Below are 8,221 nucleotides of genomic sequence, written 5' to 3'. Positions count from 1 at the left end.
AAAATCCCATTTGGTAGATATGGTGGCCTAGAATTTATTCTGTAGTCTAGGTTGGCTTTGAACTTGTGGCAGTCCTTCTGCCTCGACCTCTTGAGTATTTGAGAATTGTCATGGTAGACACAAGTCACCATGATGGGCTGGGACTTTATCTTTAATTCCAGTGATTATCCATTACTGTGTATGTATTTGTACAGGTTAGTTTTGTGTCAACTTGACACAGGCTGGAGTTATCACAGAGAAAGGAGCTTCAGTTGGTGAAATACCTCCACGAGATCCAGATGTAAGGCATTTTCTCAATTAATGATCAAGGAGGGGGATCCCCTTGTGGGTGGTGCCATCTCTGGGCTGGTAGTCTTGGTTCTATAAGAGAGCAGGCTGAGCAAGCCAGGGGATGCAAGCCAGTAACATCCCTCCATGGCCTCTGCATCAGCTCCTGTTCCCTGACCTGCTTGAGTTCCAGTCCTGACTTCTTCAGTGATGAACAGCAATGTGGAAACGTAAGCTGAATAAACCCTTTCCTCTCCAACTGCTTCTTGGTCATGATGTTTTGTCCCGGAATAGAAACCCTGACTAAGACAAATTGGTACCAGCATAGTGGGGTATTCCTGTGACAACCTGACCATGATTTGGAGAGGACTGTGGAAGGGCTTTGGAACTTTGCGCTAGAAGATCCATTCGGTGTTAAGAGCTCTGTCAAATGTTGTGTAGGAGCTTGGAAGATAATGTTGAGAACAGTGCAGAAGATGGAGGCCTGGCTTGTGATATTTCAGAGGGCTCTTTTCAGGGCTATTGCTATTTTGGATTGTGAAGATTCTGTTGTTCTGGTTAGCTGGGGCTGAAGAATCAGCTGTGATTAACAAGATACCAGAACTACTAAAGCAACCTTTGCATTACTGGGACTATTGATGCTGGTTAGCCAGAGCTAAGAAATTAGCGGTGATTAAGAAGAGACCAGCATCATTGAGGTGACATCTTCTGGGAAGTGTTTTTTGAGAGCACAGAAGCTGTATTCTAGAGATAACCGAGGTTGTACCTCGTGCTACAGTGGGTCTTGGTAATGTGTAAGAGTCACCCAGGTGGTACTGGTTTTGAAGGCATGAAGGGGTCATACAGAGCAGCTGAAGTTCGGCACTGTAAGAGGCCATGGAAGTCCATTGGTGAAGGTGCAGCCTCAGTTGCAATTGATGGCCCAGGACTGAAGGGGTCATACAAAGGATTTGAGGCTTAGCACTATGAAGAGAGCCTATGAGAGGCTATTGTTAAAGCCAAGTTACAGTGGAAGACAGCAGCATTTTGGAGATGCCAGTACCATGAGATGACTACCAAGAACAGCAGCAACAGTGAAGTACAGGCAGCTGGAGCCTAGAAGACAAGCAGTGTGCTACAAAGTGTATGGCTGGAGAAGTGACCCAAGCCCTTGGAGGAGCCCAGAAGATTGTGAGTTGGATCCCAGACTGAACTGAGTGTACCTGCCACAAGGGCCTCTGTCTTCTCCTTGGGTAGCTCTGGGGCTGGTGGTCCCTCACAGCTATCTTGAGTGGAGACAAGGGGATAAGCCTCTGCTCTTTCACATTGAACATCTTTTCTACTGACCGTCTCCAGGAAAGGGAGACAGCCTTGGTGGAGGCTCACCATAACAGATACGTGAGTGAAACTTGTCAGCAGGGGACACCCACAGAAGTTGGAGGGAATGACCTAGGACTGAACAGTGTCCAGAGCAGCCAGCAGTGTGGCCTACTCACCTCTGCCTTGTGTCCTAGTGGCCTTGAATATGCTTTCTACTCCTCTGGCCACTGATTCTGTATTCAGGCTGGGAGATTCGCCGGGCACGTATGAAACCCTGGGCTCCACCCCAGCACTCCAGCTTCTGTCTGTACTTGCTTCCCGACTACAGTCACTTCAATGTGAAATGTTCCCATGGGCTCAAGATTTTCTGCATCTGCTCCCCAACTGCTGCTGCTGTTTATGAAAGGTTCTGGACTCTCTAGAAAGCGGGGCCTCACTAGAGGAAGTGTGTCACTGGAGAAAGACTTGGAGGTTTTATAGCCTGACCGTACTTTCCTGCCTACTCTCTCTGTTTCCTGTTCTATCAGATATGAAGAAGCGAGGAAGTCCCCGCTGCTCATCCTCAGCTGCCCCTTAATTTGCTTTTCCCCTCTGGGATGGGCTATCCCCTATGATCCAAAATAAAGCTTTCCTCTTAACTTACTTTTGGTTATATATTTTGTCACAGTGTTGAGCAAGGTCACTAACACACCTACTGAACGCCAACACTTCTTTGCTTATATTGCCAGCTCCCTTGCTAGTTCACCTCTCATTGCATTTTGGTCAAACAAACTAACAAAAACAAATGGAAATTGGACTTGGATCCACTGATTGCACAGATAAATGGGTGGTACATAGACGAACATATCTCCCTTGTCTTGTCTCTTTTCTATTGCTGTGATAAAACACAATGACCAAGGCAACTTATAAAATGAAGTGTTTACTATGGCTTATGACTGTAGAGGATTAGAATCTATGATGGCAGAGTCAAGAAACATATAAGAGCTCACATCTTGATCTACAACCATGAGGTAGATTGAGAGCAACTGGGAATAGCATGAGTCTTTTGAAGCCTCTGTCACATACCTCCTCTAATAAAGCTACACCTCTTAATCCTTCTCAAACAGTTCCACCAACTAGGGACCAAGTATTCAAATATACAAGCCTGTGGGAGCCGTTGTCATTCAAACCATCATGTCCCCCAAACTCATGTCTGCCAGAAAATTATACCATGACCTTATTTGGAGCCAGGACTTCTCTTAGTTTGAGTTCTTAAGACTCATGACCTGATAATTTACAAGTAAAATAATTTTTATAATCATACAGCTGTCAGATTCTATGTCTGCTAAAGGTCTGTTGCTTATGGGTGGAACATCTAAACCCTCACATGGTGGATATAGTACAGAAGTGCAAAAAGAGGGACAAATAAATACTTAGTCTTTACATAGCAAGGAAGGAGACCCACCCATGAGGTCCACACTCCCTTTTGCTGGGTATAAAGACTTCACTTTTCTCTTCTGACTTCACGTTCTGACAATTCTAAATGTTTCCCCCTCAGCAACTTGTGGTTTGGAGCTCTTTTGAGAATTATTCTGTCTTCCCCATTGCCCCCCCCCCCCAAGGCAGGAAGAGTCAGTGAGCATCCCACTGGATGGTTGGCATCACGCGAACGTTCTCTACTGCCCTTGGCTTCCACAGAGGGTAGTGTGTGGAGGCTTTGTTCTGAAGCTCCCTGCTGCCCCTCTGTCCCTCATTTAGGCAGCAAGGCATTTTGTTTTCATTGTCTCTGGAACAGGATGACACTGCAGAATCCGGATGACAAAGAAGGCTTACTAGCCTACTGATCCCTGGCCCAGGGACAAACACAATGAATTAGGAGAGAGAATAAAAGCCCCGGGCGAATCTCCCAGCCTGAATTCAGAATCAGTGGCCAGAGGAGTAGAAAGCATATTCAAGGCCACTAGGACACAAGGCAGAGGTGAGTAGGCCACACTGCTGGCTGCTCTGGACACTGTTCAGTCCTAGGTCATTCCCTCCAACTTCTGTGGGTGTCCCCTGCTGACAAGTTTCACTCACGTATCTGTTATGGTGAGCCTCCACCAAGGCTGTCTCCCTTTCCTGGAGACGGTCAGTAGAAAAGATGTTCAATGTGAAAGAGCAGAGGCTTATCCCCTTGTCTCCACTCAGGATAGCTGTGAGGGACCACCAGCCCCAGAGCTACCCAAGGAGAAGACAGAGGCCCTTGTGGCAGGTACACTCAGTTCAGTCACTGTCAGGGCAGCTGTTGTTCTTGAGGGTCTCCTCAAGTCTCACTCCCACTGACTCCCCTCCCCCAAACATTCTTCTCCTGAAGGTCCTATCACCTCCTTGGAAGACAGCTGCAGGATGGGAGGAGCCTACTTTGTTGGCATCAGGACTTCCAAAACCTGTGACATCACATAGGCAGGAGCTGCAGACCTGTTGCCAAGACATCAGTCACCATATTCCCAGAATCCACTTGGCTCACTTCCCACCTTTACCTGTGTTACACCATTATCCATATATATAAAGGGAATGCCCCTCCCTCTCTCTCTTCCCCATCTCTTCCCACTGTCACCTTCCTTGCCCCTCTCTCTCCCAATAAACATCTTACATGTGGAACTATTTTGGCCTGGTATTCTATGTTCAGACTCAAGCCACTATTCTAACACATCATACTTAGGCCTCCAGAGACCCCAAGGCTCAGCCTTGTACAGGAGAGTTGAAGGAAAATGATACATGGTCAACGTGGACAGAGACAGCTTGTATGAGCCCCTGAGTTGCCCACAGCCCAGAGCTTTGGTCAGAAGCCTGCTGTGTGGTTAGAACCATCTCTGTGGTCAGGAAAGTTGGACAGTGAACCTGACTTTAGGGCTGGGATAAAGAGCCTGCAGCCATGTCCTATGTGGACTTTCAACTAGGGGTAAAGATGCTTCACCATGATGAAGATGATCTCAAGGTGACACTGAGTGTCCATCTCCAGCTCTCTCTGTAAAGTCCTCAAGGAAAGGAAACTGAGTGGCAATGGGGACAAGATCTCATTAAAATATCCCATCCTCATTCACCCAGAAATCACATTTACTAACGTGATTGTGATGCACAAGCCGATAATGAAAACGAAGCCAAATTAAAAAAAAAAAATTGTAGAAAATATTCAGCAGATACGAGATAAAAGTTAGCAAAGATAACATCAGAAAAAAATTGACACAAAGAAAGCCACAGACACCAAATGAGAAACCAATGAAAGGCAGAAATGGAAGCCATAAAAATGGAAATACAACAATAGAATAAATATGTAAAAAAGATGTTGCTTCTTCACAAATAATTAGAGGTACAGAACTTTTTGAGAGATTATAGCTCAATTTAAGTTCTCAATACTCCTACTGTGGCGTTCAGGGGCTGGGATTATAGGCACACATCCCCACACCTGTGCCTTTTGCTGCATTTGAAACTTGTTTGACAAAAATAGGGTATTGATGTCCACGAAGGGTGTGGTTACCTCTCTCTTTGTGTTACTCTCAAGTCAGTAAGATTTCTCCATGTCAGTCACCTTGAGGGTGGGACCCTTCTTAGACACGATGCAGAAACTTGGGCATGAAAAGGACCCTCAATCCTGTGCAGTCCTAAGTTCACACAAACGAGTCTACCTGTGTATGCTCAGATAAGGCTGCCAACCTGAATAAGGTAGAAAGACCAATGGTTAAGACACTGGTGTGGTGACTACTGCCTGCTTGCTAAGTCACTTGCTAAGTAAAGCTTAATGACTTGGAGAAGAAGATGGGACAATAAGCCATTGCCCTTAACAGCCAGCTGACTGCCATGAACGCTTCTGTAAAGGCTCATTTCCCCATCCGCCCACCTTGTGGTTTTACAGGAGTGGTTCTCAACCCTCCAGATGCTGCGACCCTTTAATATGATTCCTCTTTTTTTTTTTTTTTTAAAAAAAAACTTATTTTATTAGATATTTTCTTCATGTTGTGGTGATTTCCCCCCAACCATAAAATTATTCTCACTACCACTTCTTAACTGTAATTTTGCTACTGTTACGAATCATAATATAAATATATCTGATTTATAGCCCTGTGACTCACAGGTTGAGAACCCCCGGTTGAGAGCTTAGTCTGAGAAGGCAAACTGGACTTGATACCGCGAACTTTTCCAGTCCACCAGTGGACACACAGCAACATAGCGAGTTCCTGTCTCAAAACTAAAAGTCCAAGGTGTTAGGGGTACAGCTCAGCTCAGAGGCAGAGCGCTAGCTGAGCATGTGCGATGTTTAGTCGTTAGGAAATAAACTCTTTATAGAGAACAGACTTCAAACAACACTAAAAATCATTGTTCACCCAGCTTGTTGGGCTGACAGCTCATTTCCACTCGATGAGATCTAGAATCATCTGGAAAAGGTGTAGGATTGTCTAGATGAGGTTGGCCTGCCATGCCTGCCATGAGACCGGAAGCTTCAGCTCCTGACACCTTGACCCCCCTGACTGCCTGTGAACCAGAAGACATCTTTCTTAAGTTGCTTTTGTCAGGGTTTCTCATCACAGCAACAGAAAAGTTAGCAAAGCTAAGTCTGTTTTAAACGTATGAATAGCCAGGCTCGATGGAAGTTTGAAGTGTTGTATTTACCTTTCAGGGTAAATCTAACCCATATAGTAAGCTTTCAGTTAAGTAATCACATCTTTTGCCCCACTATTAACACTGCACATATCAGAAACACTGTTAAGAATTAGTGATAATTTACACAGTTCATACCTCAGAGTCATTTTCTTTTTTGTACTGGTGATAGAGACCGAGCTTGAGGCTCTGTCCCTGCTACACAGCACTCTGCCATTGGCCTGTGTCACCAGCACGCTATGTAACTTTCTGTTAGTGGAACAAGATTGCAATTGGCCAGTGCCGCTTAATATAGGAATGGTTAGATAAGACCTGTCCACCGGTGAAACCTTCTTTGTTGCAACTATTGAAGACTGTGGTGGCAGGACGAGACAGCTCCCAGAGGCTCAGAGGTCTGAACACTGGGTCCCAGGTGCTGGTGCTGTCTAGGTAGATTTGGGCTTGCTGGAGGAAGTATGACATTAGATGATTTGGTGAGAACACGGTCCAATAAATGACTATCTCAAAAAAACAATGTGGAGCTCATTGGAGGAAGATAAAGATATTTACCTAGCATCACCTCTGACCTTTACACACACATGCACACTCTCACACACTCACATACGTATGTGCACATGCACACACACACACACTCAAACACATATTGCGTACATGTACACACACACTAAAACACACATTCATATACATGTGCACACACATGTACACACAATCACATACACTCATACACACATGCTCATACACATATGTACACACATGCTCATACACATATATGCCCACACACTAATACACATATGTTCATACACATGTGCACACACTCAAACACCCATGCACACATACTCAAACACATGTGCACACGCTCACACATTTATACACACAATCACACACAATCACACACATACGTGCACACATACACACACTCTTTTATTTTAAAGGTACCAATCACTTGCTGAGAGCTGAACTTTGTCCATTAGGGATCCAGTGCCCAGGGGCAGTCAGTATTGGTTCCCCTTCTGTCTGTACCGCCATCCCCGCTCATTACTCATGGCAACATCAGCAGTGGCCTGGTTTGCCTCCCAGATGGCACCATGGATTCACAGGGAACTGGGACTCAGAGAAGTGAGCATCCCGGCCAGCAATGCACAGCTAAAAATAGCAAGCGTGGACGTGAGCCCGAGGCTTCCAAGCTGACCCCAGTTTTCCTGACCCCTGTGATAGTGGCTGTTTTTGCTTTCCTCTCCACTGGGAATCGAAGGATTTTTTTTTTTTTTTTTGCTTATTTTTATTTTATCCATATGAACGTTTGCCTGCACGTATGTGTACCCTGTTCATGCCTGTTGGCCTCAGATGCTTTGGTAAAGAGGACTTTGGATGACCTGCAACTGGAGTTACAGATAGTTGGGAGCTGCCACGGGGGTGCTGGGAATGGGCCAGGACCCTCGGCAGAGCAGCCAGTGTTTTTAACTGCTGAGCCCCCTCTCCAGCTCAGCTTTAAGTTTTTACTCTATAATAATTTTAAGCCTGCACAAAGCTGCAGCAAGAATGAGAATTCTGAGTGTCCCTTAATGTTGACATCTGTCACGACCATGGTACATTAATCTTAATCACGATGTAGAAACTACTATCATGACCATTCACTATTGTCTTAGTCAGGGTTTGTATTCTGCACAAATCATCATGACCAAGAAGTAAGTTGGGGAGGAAAGAGTTTATTCAGCTTACACTTCCACACTGCTGTTCATAACCAAAGGAACTCACATGAGGACAGGATCTCACACAGGGCGGGAACTTGGAGGCAGGAGCTGATGCAGAGGCCATGGAGGGATGTTACTTACTGGCTTGCTTCCCTTGGTTTGCTCAGCTTGCTTTCTTATAGAACCCAAGACTACCAGCCCAGGAATGGCACCACCCACAATGGGCCCTCCCACCCTTGATCACTAATTGAGAAAATGCCTTACAGCTAGATCTTATGGAGGCATTTCCTCAAGAGAGGCTCCTTTCTCTGTGATAACTCCAGCTTGTGTCAAGTTGACACAAAACCAGC

Source organism: Mus pahari, chromosome 13, assembly GCF_900095145.1.
Source record: "Mus pahari chromosome 13, PAHARI_EIJ_v1.1, whole genome shotgun sequence".
NCBI classification, from domain to species: Eukaryota; Metazoa; Chordata; class Mammalia; order Rodentia; family Muridae; genus Mus; species Mus pahari.
The sequence above is the reverse complement of the archived record's forward strand: the minus strand, read 5'-3'. Positions refer to the sequence as shown.